Genomic DNA, 15,057 nt, shown 5'->3' with positions numbered 1-15,057 from the left:
ACATCTACTGCTGTTCAAGAGGAATACACGACCCCTACTCGATACTCCGTTGTGGGAGGCAGAACATAGAAGCACCGGTGTTTGATGATAGTATAGAATACATAATCCTGCACGAGACTTTGTTAGTGATTAGGACACACACCTCGGTAGGTCGATGTTCGATGCTGGAAATATGTACTGGGGAATGACATTAACTTCTAGTGGTTGGCAATCTACATCTGATTAGGGACATTATGAAACGTCTACAAGAAGAGATGATGTACTCCCTACGACGTCCACCGGCGAAGTGGCCTCGTACGTTGTAAATGATGGTAGGTTAGATGATAAGTCCAATGTGGATCCACCTCGAAAGCCGGCCCCGATAGTGTAGAAGTTGCATTATTTTCTGAACTGGAGCCTGTTCCAACTGAGATTGAAGACAGTGAATGGAGTTTAGATGAAGAAGAAGAAGATCCATGATTCAGGGTGTACTCACCTCCAGCTGACATGCATAATGTTGATCTATCGGCAGATGATGCGTTAGAGTTTCCAAATCTACCACACAAAAGGCGTGACCATACAAGTTCATTATTGGATTTGGGTGAATTGGAAGTTGGTAAGGAGTTTTCCAATAAGGATAGTTTTCTTCGTGCATTGAAACAACATAGCATCATGAATGAGGTTAACTACAACTTGGTTAAATCCAAAGTTTGATGTAACAGTCCGTTTTCAATAAAATCAGAACAATAGTTCAGGACCACAAATCTGATTTCAGAAGAAAAAATATTTTTATATTATTTTATGGTCTATAATATGATAGTAATGTTGTATAAAAATTTCGTAAAGAAATTTTACCGACTACATGTTTAATTTGATAAAGGATCAAATTGCTCAAAGTGCAAAAGTTGAGTTCTAATAGCTAAAAGGATTAAATAGCCTTGGAGTTCAAAATTTTAGGTCATTGTATGGAAAATAGACCATTAAAAATGCTTAGTGGTTAAGGATAATGATTCATCTATAGAAAATAAAATAAAGAAAAGGATGAATTTGGAAAGTGAAAAAAATAAAAGATGATAATTAATTAAATAAAGAAAATATCATCTTTTTCATCATCTATCCAAAATAATTTCAATGGAAACCCTAGCTAAGAGAAAGTATCTCAAGCAAGCTTACTTTGATCAATTATGTATGTTTTCTTATCTCGTTTTTAATGATTTTTATATTTTTGAGATCGTAATAGCTTAATCTAGCTATCTTGCGGACTAATTTGTAAGGTTATCAAAGAACTAGGGTTTTCCATGAATGAATATATTTGAATTATAAATTTTTATGATAGAAGATGAAATGTTATTGATAGATAAACAACTTTTGTAAAGTGAATTTTGATGAAAATGAGATTTAGGGACTAAATCGAAAATATGTAAAATTCACAGAAAAATTTTGAATTTTATAAAATAAATGGGCTATAAATTTTACAAGTAAAATTGGCTAGGCTTGGAATAAGTATTAAATTGTATGAATTTCATTTTTTGAGCCTAGGGACGAAATCATCATTAATTAAAAGATGAGGGGCAAAATGGTAATTTTGCCTAAGATGTAAATTGAATTGAAATGAACATGAATTAATGTTAAATTCATTCATATAGATTCGGATAGACCAAATTTGGAGTTAGAACAAGGAAAAGAGAAAATGTCGAATTAGTAGGTTTTACGTACACAAAAATTTGTCGAGGTAAGTTCATGTAACTAAATTATGTATATTAATATGTTTGAATTGAATCTTGTGTATGTGAATTGTATAAATGTCAAATATATGAAATTGGTTACATATCTGACAAAGCCCGATAAATATTAAATCCCGTTTGAATATTAAAATTCGATGGATACAAGATTTCTTGAATTGGTTATAGTCTTGCATGTGTTGTGGACACACCACAGCTCCTATGAGCATCCCGTTATAAGCCCTCTTGAGCTTCCCGTTATATGGTTTTTGCGAGCATCCTGATCGGTAGTGATCTTGCATGTGTTACGGACTACTGCAGCTCTTTGTGAGCGTCCCGTTATATGATCGATTGTGATCCTGCATATATTGCGGACACAAGCACAGCTTTTTGTGAGCGTCCTGATATGGCTCGCTTGAAATTCCCGATATATGGCTATTCAGAGCTCCTGATTAAAGGCTCTTCATGAGCTTTCTGATTAAAAGTTCTTTGTGAACTTCCTGATTATAGATCTTATGAACTTCCTGTTATTTAGCTCGGACAAGCTTTCTGATAGGCTCTTTGTGAGCTTCTCAATTAATAGCTTTTTGTGAGTTTTCTGTTATATGGCTGGAGAGAGGATTTCCCGATTATGTACTTTAATGAGCACTCCCGAATATGAATTGACGGATTGCTAATTTGTATACTTTGAGTGTACCTGGGTATCCATCGATATTTCAAATAAAATTCAACGGGCAAAATTCTGACATGAGAAGATATGAACACGAAATGAATTATTACATGTATCTGCCTGAAATACATGAAAATGATAATACATGATATATGGAAATATGAGATAATACTATATGAACATGGAATTTGTTTGATGAATATGTTCATCTATGATTATATATTTGTACACCTCAATCGTACTACTCTTGTAACCATCGACATTTCGATTTATTTAATGGCCAAAGTTCCGACATGAAATAGTCTGAACTCGAGACAAATTATTATGAAAATGTATTTGAAATACATGGATATGATTTGTGTATGTTATATGAATACATGATGTGGAAATCATATTTATATGGAAATCTGCTTACTGTTGAGCCTATACATATTTCTTGATATTTGAATGAAATATATGACTAACAAGGATGATGAAGATATGTGTTAGGGCTTGTGATCAAATTGGTTGAATGTGTCTTGCATGTTTATCTTAAATATGAATAAATGGTAAGTTAATTACCATGTTATACAAACTTACTAAGCATTTCATGCTTACTCTATTTATTTTCCCTTATTCTATAGTAATTCGGAGGCTTGTTGAATTAGAAGCTTGGCGGAGATCACTCACACTATCCATCAGCCCATTTCGGTATATATATGGTAAATCAATTATGGTTATAATGGCATGTATAGGTTAATTGGCCAATATCGGCATATAAATGCTTTAATTGTAACTATAGCCATTGTAATGACTTGTGATGGATATGTTTGGTATGTGTTTGAAATGGTTGATTGATAGAAATTATATTGACATATTGATGATTGAATTAAGTTAGCATACTTGATAATATATGCATATATGTGAACTTGGTAATTTAAGTAAGTGTGTATACTTGATTATATGAGGTATTATACCATGTATAGGACTTGATTTCGAGTTGGGTTAATAGCTTGTAAATGTGTTAAAGTGTTAGTGTAGGAGGATGACAAAATGGGGTGAGAAATATGGCTTAGAAAATAGCCTATTTTCGTCCATACGGGCAGAGACACAGGCGTATGTCTCAGCCGTGTATGACACACGGCCTAGCACATAGGAGTATGACCTGGCCGTGTGTCCCTTGTATCTTTAAAATGTCAAAACAGAATACCCAGAATTGATCACACGGCCTGGCACACGGGTATGTGACTTGGACGTGGGACCCTTGCACCTATACATGGCCTAGCACAAGGGCGTGTGACTTGGCCGAGTGACCCAAGTCAGAGAGTTACACGGCTTGAGACAAAAGCATGTCCATTGGTCGTGTGAACCACACGGGCGTGTGACCTCTGCACCTAGGAAAAATTTTGAGATTTGCGAAAAATTCTCTGAGTACCCGGTTTAGTCTCGGCTTGTTTCAAATGTATGTTTTGGACCTCGAGGGTTTATATAAGGGACTTTATGATTGATTTCTGATATGAATACTGTATGATGTGGAATATTTTTTATTTGATCTGTAAATTCTGGTAATGCTCCGTAACCCTATTTTGGAGCAAATTCAGGTTAGAGCTGTTACATTCGAGGCAAAGTGTGCAGTGCAAGACGGTACATGTTCATAGAAAATCATGGCTTCAGTTAGGAAAAAGACAAGCTTGTGGGAGATAAAAAAGTACGAAGGTCCACATACCTGTTTTGCCGGTACAGTATCACTATGTGTTTAGGGTTTTTGAAAAATACTGTTATTACTTAATATTGCATTTTTTAATGTACTTCGTTGACAAGTTTCACAAGATCATCCCAAGATAGATTCAAATATGATAACTAGCTTAATACTACCGATGGTGAAGGTGGATCCTGGGACTTCTGTGTCAGTCTTAATTGCCAATATTCGTAGCCAATTGAGGTATACGCCCTCTTACCACAAGGCTTGGATAGCTAAGTAGAAGGCGTTGGACAAGATGTATAGTGGGTGGAATGCTTCATATAATGAGGGGTGGCAGTGGTGTCAGGTGCTGGAGAGGTACGTCGCAGGTTGCATAACAGACCTTGAAACGGGTCTTGCGTACTACAACGACCGCTTGCTCCGTGGATGCCAATTGTTCAAGCGTCTGTTCTGGAGCTTTAAGCAATGTTGGGACACATTTGTGTACTACAAGCCATTAGTACAAATTGACGGTATTTTTATGTATGGTAGATATATCCATCGGTTATTGCTAACTGTGGCACAAGATGACGGTGGGAGAATCCTTCCAATTGTGTTTGCAATAACATTAGGGGAGTTAGGTAATGACTGGGATTTCTTTCTTTCTAGGTTAAGGAGGCATATCTGCCCCCAACCTGATATCTGCGTTATATCGGATCGGGGCACTAGAATACTAGCCGCAATTGAGCAACATGAAAGCCTATGAGATAACACACACCATCGGTAATGTCTAAGGCACGTTGCGTCCAACTACTACGGGCAATATCAGTATACCATTGAGCAACAATAAGTGACCAACATTGGTATTTAATCTCTATTAATATAATTTCGTTTGTAATATTCAATTTATTCTGAATGGAAGAGTGATATGCAATTTTCACTATCAACTTATATTGACAGCATACAAGATCAATAATGACTTTTTTATAAGATGTTGGCGATTTTGTGATCAGTTAATGATCAAGACGCAGACTACCTTTGTAACATACCTTTCAATCATTGGACACAAGCATATGACGGCGGTCTACGATAGGGTCATATGACCTCAAACCTGATTGAATGTATAAATTTTGTTATAAAACAAATGCGTCATTTTTCAATAACGTCGGTTGTGCGAGAGACATATTTTCGTTTGGCAGCACTCTTTCCAAAGCAAGCAGCGAGTTATAAAGGCCAAATGCAAGGAGGTCATGTATGGTGCTGAAAGGTATTGTAAAAAATTAACAAAGTGAAGGCGCGGGCGAACACCATACACACAGTGTGTCACGATCGCGACAACCTATGATTTCATGTGACGGAGTTCGACAGACTGAACTAAGGTATTACCGGTGGGTAATATTGTGTACACTTGAGAAATAGGACTTGCGGCTGTGGGACGTTTGACGCATTTCGATATCCACGCGCTCATGCAATTGTAGCTTTTCAAAATCTCCATTTGGATGCCATGAGCTATGTCGACAAAGTGTACAAAATAAAATACATGTAGAATGTGTGGAGACACGTATTCCCACTGGTCCCAGATGAACGTAAGTGGCTGTCTGTATCACTTGTTCCGTTTAAGTTGTTACCGGATAGAGAATTGTATCGCAAACCAAAAGGTTGACCTTGCTCGAGTAGAATACGTGATAATATGGTTATCCAAGAAAGAATGAACCAACAGAAGTTGTATGGATGGTGTAGGAACCCAAGTCATACAATTCGAACATGTCCAAATCGAAATAGTTTATAATTGCTTAAATGAAACTATGTTGCATTATTTCTATTACCTTATTCAAAAGAACTTCTATTTTATTAAATAGGACAAAATATAAAAACAATTTATTATTAAAATATTTAAAATAATTTTTGTTTTATTAAATGAAGCAATATAAAAACAGTTTGTACAAATATATTTAAAAAAATCAATGCATGTGCCGGTCAGAATTAGTGGCACATGGGGGTGGTTGATGGTTACGCACTAGATTCCTTCTTGGTTTAACTTTTTGCGGGGGTTGTGGTTGTAGATTTTGGGAGGATGACTCACCTTGATAGAATAAAGAATACGGAGGTGTTTGAATTCCATAAGGTGATGGGGATTGGAAATGAGATAAGCTCCTCGACGATACCTCGTGCGATCCCTCCTACGACGATGGCCTATATATCTTCGATTGAGTCGGAGTAATCAAGAAAGGAGATGCACCAGGCCATGCAATCCAACCTGACATAGGACTGGGAAAAGAAAACATATAAGGGTTAGGATACATATAAAGGCTAAGATACACACCTGGCATAATCTGAAGGGGTTGTAGTATGGGTGTCGTTGCTTGAGGCATTGGGCCCGGTGATTGTGTCGGCACTGTTGATGGGTCCTTGCCATCATCCTTTCTTATTGGATTTAAAGGGCCCCGTCATTTCCTTTCGACACGAATTTGCCGACGCCTCTGCTCTTTCAAGAGCAAATATGGCTTGCCATGGATCCTAAACCATAACATGTAATCTGGAGTGCACGCTAACTCTGGAACGATAATCGGTTCGCGAATTGGTATATGATCATACCAATTTTCCCAAATTTTGATATATTCCGAGAAGAACACCGGCCAATGTGTATTCGATTACCATAAGTCAATTTTGTGCTCATCATCGAGCATATTAGATGTTACGAGAATCAGTTGTCGGAATCTAAATTGCCGCAACACTTTATTCGTCTAGTGTATCTCGACAGTAGCATACTTGATCAATGGGACTTTAACATGCCAAATGTTCGGATTTTGAAAGAATTCAACTGGAATTACTGTCCGAATTGCTAGATTCTCGTATGTTGTCCATTGAAACTATATGAACGTGATAAAAATATTAGTTATATACATAATACTAAATATAAATATGAAACAACTATGTTATATATTTATTTTATTTAATACTTACATGCGCTTCTGACCATTGGTCTAATAGAAGCCGTATATCTTCAACAGCAGTAGGTATTCCAACATAACTCGTCTAATGGTTCCACCTAATTAAATAAATTTTTAGCATAAAATTATATTTTAAATCTATGTAATAATTATAAATTTAATATAAATTTTACCGCATTATGAGTGGGAATGTATATGGCTGGTTCACTTGAGGACGTAAAAATGAAAAGCGAAATCGAGCCCATGATTGTAGTAGTGATGGACAAACTCCGATTTTGGCTTTATTTGGTTTCGTCGCCCCGCACATCTCCCGGTACAATGTTGCCAACATGACAGACCACTAACTAAGTTCGCCACCTGCTTTAAGATCAACAAGTTTTAGCAGTCAGTTCAGATGTACGAGGTTTCGTGACAAGTCCAGCATCAGATAACCTCCAGTAATCTTAAGGATATATGCCCGAGTATATCGTACTCTTTCTACTTTAGTCGAATCATTCCCCGGCTTCAGGAATGTATCTTGTAACCAGCTCATCTCGATTTGACCTCTATAAATATTATCCAGAATCGCACCTAAAAATCATAGCATATGGCTTCCTAATCAATAGATTGAACGGACCCGGTGAGTACGAACCCATCTATCGGCAATCCTAACTGTAACTGCACGTCTTCCAAAGTGATGGTACACTTTTCGCATGGAAGATGGAATGTGTGCGTCTCGAGTCTCTACCTTTCTATGAATGCGTTAATGAGTTTTGGGTTCAACTTGCACCCTCGGCCTATATTGGCCACGTGCCAAAAACCCGCTTCCCTCAAGTAATTTTCTATCAATGGTGATGGAAGACTAGACATATTACGAATATAATATTGTAACACCCGATCTACATGCTGTTATAAAATATTATAAAATAAAAATTACATAAATAAAAATAATATTAAATAATATTCAAAATTAAAATTAACTCTTACCATTTTCATTTGTTCGACGGAGATATGTTTATGATCGAGACGAATTAATTCCCCGGCCATTTCTAACAAGATCAAATATTTTGAAATTATAAAAAAAGATAATACTAATTTAGAAAAAAATAAAGGAAATAACTAATTAAAAAGAGTTTTGAGAAATTTAGGTAGAAATTTGAGAACTTTTTTTAGAATTTTGGAAGAAATGTTTGTGTGAAAAAAATAGGAGGGGGTTTTTATATATGTCGAAACCATTTTTTTAAAATGATTAATCGAATTTTGAAAACGAAAATTCGGAGTCGCCACCAATCCTTTTTGTGGTGTGATTGGGCCACCTTATAAACATTTTGGTCTGCGAATTTTGAGAAAATAGGCTCGGGAGTCAGTTACGTATGGGGAAGGATTAGCACTCCCAATACGCCCAAAATCGGTACTTCATTGATTAATTTATGTCTTAATGTCGAAAATTAAAGATTTGAAAATATTTTAAAGTACGATAATCCTTTTTGAAATATTTGAGTAAATTAAACATGAGTTAAAGACCATCTCGCTTCAAGGTAAAACATCACATTTAGTATGGTAGGACATATCGTTTTTGACCCTCGATTATGAGCTTGTCTTTTATTTAAAAATTCAAGCACTTATTTTTTTTAAAAGGGGTATCCGGATATTTAAATCAAACGTAAAGCCACAACCCAGTATGGTGGGGCATAATTTTTCGAATTTTTTAAATACAGAACACTGCCTCCATTTTTCAAAACTTGTAGAAATTTAATAAGAAGGATATTCGAATATTTGAATCGAACAAAAACCGAGACCCAATACGGTAGGGTACAATTTTTCGAGCTTCCAAATATCGAAAATTACCATTTTTTAGGAGAAAATTTAAAGAATAAATTGATTAAGAAGGATATTCGAATACTTAAATCGAATAAAAAAACGAAACCCAGTACGGTAGGGCACGTTTTTTAAAACGATTAAGTATAGAAAATTGCCTTTATTAAAAACTATTTGGGAATAAGACGTTGAATAAAATACTTAAATCGAATAAAAAAACGAACCCAATACGGTAGGGCTCGTTTTTTAAAAACGATTAAGTATAGAAAATTGTTTTTATGTTAAAACAAGTTGAGAATACATTATGGAATAAAAGAACTAAAACGATTAAAATTTGGGGAGAAAAAAAATGATAAATAATGATGGATGACATAAAAATGATAATATGAGAATCATGCTAACCCTATATTAATATATAAAAAAAATTAAAAATGGAAACAACAATAGTCATAAATATGATAATATAATAAACATGACAATAATAGCAATATATCAATAGTATTACTAAATATAATAACAATAGTAAAATTAAAATAATAACGATGCTAAGCTAACAATAATGATAAATAATAAATAATAATGAGTATAATAAACTATATTTAAAATAATTAACTTTCAATGAAATAGATAAAAAAATGAATATCATATAAAGATAATAAAAAACCCAGAATAATAATAATGTACAAAAATAATATATAAAAATATTTTAATTAAATATTATACAAGAATTTAGAATGATACTACATAAAATAGAATTTTTTTAAAATATTCTTTACAATTGAAACAAATAAATAATAATAATAATAATAATAATAATAATAACAATGAAGTAATCCAAAACATATGTTTAAATAAATTTTAAAAGTTGAAAGCTAAATAAATTAAAGAAATACTGAATTATACATATAATAATAACAAAATAATTAAAATAAAAATAAAAATAAAATAAAAGGGACAATTAATAAACAAAATAAGCAGTTGAAGCCAAAATCAGGATCCAAATGTAGAGCGCGTAAATTCGTAAGGACTGAAAAAGCAAATAAAGCATGCTCCAAAACACTTCACCCATGCGCGGGCCAAATTAAAACAGTATGCAAATTTTAGGAAAAATTTTAAAAGACAATAAAATATGAATTAGGCCAATTTAGGAGTGGACTCAAAGAAGGGGGATTAAAAGTGAAAATTCCCCATTTAAAAAGCAAATGCGCGTGGACCAAGCTAGCCACTGACTTTTCCCTTCCCAATGCTACTGCTTAACATTTACTACTCTAAAAAAAAAACTATCTTGAAACCCATTTGTTTTTTTTTATTTTTTCTTAAAAAAAACCTCATGCTCTCCAATCTCTCATTCTCCCCTTGCTTCCTCGCCGAAATACTAGCACCCTGGCCCTCTGCTCGCGCCCAGCAAAGCCTCCGACAGTGACTCCGGTAAGCTTCTCCTCCTTTCTCTTATTATTTACGTACAATAGGAAAAAAAAATCGAAGAAAAGGGCAAATAAAAAAAAAATGAGGCTTTTAATCACCTTCAACAAAAATCGTTGCTATATCTCTTTGTATGTGTTGATATTGTTTTTATCTTCTATTTTTCAAGGAAAAAAACAGAAATAAATTACAGCAAAAACTCACCTTAAAAAAAAACCTTCTAGTTATTCTCACTGATTTTGTGTTTCTTTTTGTATATCCAAAAAAAAAAGTTTTCTTTTCGTTACAAAAAAATGAAGGCTTTATAGCCAAAATACAAACAGTTTCTTCTTATCTCTTTGCTCAAGTCGCAGGTATAACGGACGTGGGTCGTGCTTGGTGGTGGAGAACGTGGGTAATAGAAGCATGGAGGCAGTTGGAGGCTAGGGTCTTGGCTGAAGACGTTTTGGGGTTTGTGGGTTAGGGTTAAGTATTTGGGCTTCAAAATTGGATCTGTTTTCATTTTGTTTTTAATTTAATTTTGGTTCTATTTTTGATCTTTGGGGGTTTATCTTTGGTTTTAAAAAAATTTGGGCTTTAAAGGTAAATGGGCCCAGGCAAAATTTGGTACCCACAATATATATATTACCGTTGGACCCCCAATGGTTAAAATTTTAAATGATCATTGAGCGTCAAAAACACGGGCTAAAACGCATCCTTGAGGAAGCGATTTTGCCACATCAGCAAAGCGCGTCCACGTCAACTTGTTTTGTGCTGAAATGACAAGATTGCTCCCTCAGAGACGAGTTTTAAGGGGAAATTTCACCGAAATGCGTTCCTGAGGGAGCAATTGGTAAAATGGTCCTACGTCGACGTGTTTTGGTGTTTTCAGCACATTCCAATAAATAATGAAAAAAGTGGTTTATTTTCGTAAATAAAATTAAAAATGAGTCTTTATTGGTAAAATAGTCTAAATATGTTTTAAGATCCTAAAAAGTTGATTCTTTTAAAATATTAAAATTTCAAAACGATAGTAACACCTTTAAAAAAAAGTTGGATTCTTTTTCTATATATTTTTTTTTATTTTTCCATTTTTTTCTAATTTTTAATGTTCTGAATATATGTAACTTTATTCTCTAGAATACTTTTATTTCTTTTACATTCTTAAAAATAATTTTAATTTTTGAAAATATTAAAATCAATATTTTTAAAATCTGAAAGATAAAAAATTGAAAAAAATCTTATGCTGCGTTTGGTTTCAAGTATCAGAGGTCATTATTTTTTTTCATTCTCTTGAAAAATGGAAAACATTGAAGATAGTGTTTGGTTAAAATTTTAAAAATGATTTTTGTCAAATGAAAATTTGTGAAAATTAAAAAATAATAATTTTCGTTGTTTTTACGAAAAAAATGTTTTGTAAAGCTAAAAATTATGAAAATAAGGATTTTTAACCTTAAATAAATTGACTTTGGTTCGAACTTGTATAAATAAAAAATTATTCTTTTTTTTAATAATTTTTTAAATACTAAATCTGATATTTTAATTTGAATTTATATAAATAAAAAATAAAAAATAAAAAATAAAATCTTTTTTAAAAGGAAAATAAAAAATATTTTTATAAACCGATCGGCTATATTTAAAAAAAAAACTGGGAAAGACTACATTTTTTTTGAAGTGTAAGAACTTACATTTTTTATTTTTCTATATTTTTAAAAATTTTAAGGACTTTCATATTTAATTTTTTTTAAAAAAATTATTTTATTTTTCTTATTTTTAAAATGTTTTATAATTTTTTAAATTATTTATTTTTTGAAAATTCTAAATATTTTTAAAATATATATTTTGACATTTTAATATTTGAAAATGATATATTTGTTTGAATTTTTTCTTTTTAAAAATTTTAAATATATTTTTAATGTTTTCCTTTTTCTTCATGTGCAATAATGGTAACATGTAATGGAGGTATCTTGAGTCAGGGTTTTGTGAACCACAAAAAAATTGCATCATATTTTCATGATAGTCGGGGTAAATTGACTTATTTAACTTTCGAGAATCATATAAATTCTCTAACCTTTAACTGTCCTGGTTGGAATCAGCTCGTTATTCTCATTTTTTACAACTGTGACACCTCCCTTCTTTGGCACACATTGGACTGGACTCATCCAGGAGCTATCTAAGATGGGATAAATTATTCCCGCATCCAACCACTTGATAATCTCCTTCTTGACCACCTCTTTCATAATTGGGTTTAGCCTTCTCTAACCATAAATAGTGCCTTTTTCGCCATCTTCTAATATGATCTTATGCATGCACAATGATGGGCTAATACCTTGGATGTCAGCTATCGTCCACTGATTGCCTTCTTGAATTTCTTCAAGACATTAATAAACTTTTCTTCCTTTAACTCCAGCTTGGGTGGTTCTTTAATTGAAGCTTTCAACTGCGTATACTCACGACGTTCGAAATCCAATGATTCAAAATAGGATTGTGAAGTGAATCCTTTCAGTTTAGCTTCTAATTCAGTTAGATTTCCATCATCATCCTCGTCACTTAGCGTGTCTGGTGCTAAAAGTTGTTTCAACCAATCATCCGTAGGAACTAACAATTATGTCCCATCCATAGTAGAACATTCTTCTCTTGCATCAGGGTATCTCTAGCTTTGAAAACATTAAAAGTTACCTGACTGTCTTGGATACGCATGGTAAGTTCTCCCTTCTGAACATCGATCAATGTTCTTCTAGTTTCTAATAAAGGTCTTCCCAAGATGATTAAAGTTTTCTTTGTATACTTCAAAATCTAACATAAGAAAATTAGCAGGAAAAACAAATTTAACGACATGTACCAGAATGTCTTCAATTTTTCCTTTAGGACGTGTTATCGATCGGTCTGCTAATTGAAGTGTCATTGTTGTTGGTTTGGTTTCAGCAATTCCCAATTTTTAAGCACAGACATGGGCATCTAATTTATACTTGCTCCCAAATCAGACAGAGCCATACCATAATACGAATTACCAATGTTGCATAATATGGTAAAGCTTTCAGGATCTTTTATCTTCGGTGGCAACTTATTTTGCAATAATACACTGCATTCCTTTGTCAGGGCCATTGTCTTGAACTCTCCCAACCTTCTCTTCTTAGATATGATATCTTTTATAAACTTCACATAATTTGGCATCTGTTCTAAAACCTCTACCAATGGGATGTTGATATGTAACTACTTAAGTACATCTAACAATTTCTTAAATTGTACTTCTTATTATTGCTTTTGGAATCTTTGCGGGTAAGAAGGTGATGGAGTTTTAACCTTAATATGACAAATTTTTAGAAGTAGTGTTGGTTTTGCATTCACCGTGGGTGTTGATTCTTCAGGACTACTCTGTTGCAGTTCTGGCTCAGTAGGGGTCACAGGAACAGGAATCTGTACTATGGGAGTTTCAACTTCTGGTTGAACTTTCTTCTGATTATGGACAACAACAGGCTCACCTTTGGCTTCAACAACTCTTATTTCTAATTCCTTTCCACTCCTCAAAGTGACAATTTTACACTACTCTTTGCTTGTATTTCTTGGATTCTCTGTATCACTTGGCAAAGCACCCTAAGGTCTATTTCTTAGCTCGTTGGCTAATTGACCCATTTGGTTCTCCAGATTTCTTGGAGTTGCATTGTTCTTAGCCATATATGCTTTCAATAAGTTCTTTAAACTACTTGAAGACTTGGCTGGCTAAGGTTTCTGCATTTTTTGATAAAAATCTAGCAAATGATTTGATCGTGAAGGCATATAAGAATTACTGACTAGTCCCTTGATTACTCTAGGAGAAACTGAGATGATTGCACCATGAAGGGTTATAATGATTCGATTGTATACCTGAACCATTCCTATTTTGATGTTGGTTTCCCACATAGTAGATAGATTTTGAGTTTGAAGGACTATATTCTAATGTTTGACCATCTTTACAATACACACACGTAATGTTTTCAAACTGACTTGGTTGTTGATCTGTTATGTTAGTGCTGCAACCATTGGCAGTAATATTTTTAAGCATGGAAGTCATAGTAAATACCTGAGCTGTTAAAGTCGTAAGAACGTCAACTTCATGAACTCTTGCCACTCTTCTTCATGTGGCTGCTTGATTGGTTAGCCACTAATAGTTGTTGCTTGAAATTCTTTCAAGAATCTCATACACTTCATTGTATGACTTTGAAAGAAGAGATATGTTGGTTGAAGCGTCTACCATCATTCTTGTGTAAGCATTTAGATCACTGTAAAAGGTCTACCATCATTCTTGTGTAAGCATTTTCATAATAATTCCTTAAATCGTTCCCATACTTCATAAAAGGGCTTATCATCAGATTACTGAAACGTTGTAATTTCATTTATGAGCTTAGCATTCTTACTTGGTGGAAAATATTTCATCAGAAAACATTCTGCCAATTCTTGCCATGTGGATACAGAATCGAGCGGTAAGGAATTCAACCACGTTCATGCTCAATCTCACAATAAATATGGGAATAGCTTCAATCTTCAAGTGTCTTTAGATACTCCGAGTAACTTGAAGGAATCACTTACTTCCATAAATAAGCAGAGGTGCATATGTGGATCTTCAGCAGACATCCCATTGAATTATTTTATTGTTTCCAACATCTGGAACATCACCAGCTTTAACCCAAATTGAGGGGCCTCAATTTTAGATCTTACATTCCCTGGGTTGAGTTCACTGAATAAGGGCACAACATATTTCCGAATAGCTCGATCTATGTCATCAGCAACAACGATTAGATTCTGAGTATTATTGGCTACATCTTCTCTTAGATTTTGATTCTTTTCTTTGACTTGTCTTTGGACTGATTGTTCCCTTCTTCTTTGCATAAAAGTATGTTT

At 33.7% G+C, this 15,057-nt stretch overlaps 1 long non-coding RNA gene across 1 annotated transcript; it reads left to right on the top strand.

Annotated features, from left to right (window-relative positions):
• Positions 1-9,761: 9,761 nt before the first annotated feature.
• Positions 9,762-10,736, top strand: LOC107952999 (uncharacterized). Its single transcript, XR_001699023.2, has 2 exons — positions 9,762-10,206; positions 10,554-10,736. It is a non-coding gene; the product is annotated as an uncharacterized lncRNA (long non-coding RNA).
• Positions 10,737-15,057: the final 4,321 nt, after the last annotated feature.

This window comes from Gossypium hirsutum, chromosome A07 (genome assembly GCF_007990345.1).
Source record: "Gossypium hirsutum isolate 1008001.06 chromosome A07, Gossypium_hirsutum_v2.1, whole genome shotgun sequence".
NCBI lineage: Eukaryota > Viridiplantae > Streptophyta > Magnoliopsida > Malvales > Malvaceae > Gossypium > Gossypium hirsutum.
The sequence above is the reverse complement of the archived record's forward strand: the minus strand, read 5'-3'. Positions and strand labels throughout refer to the sequence as shown.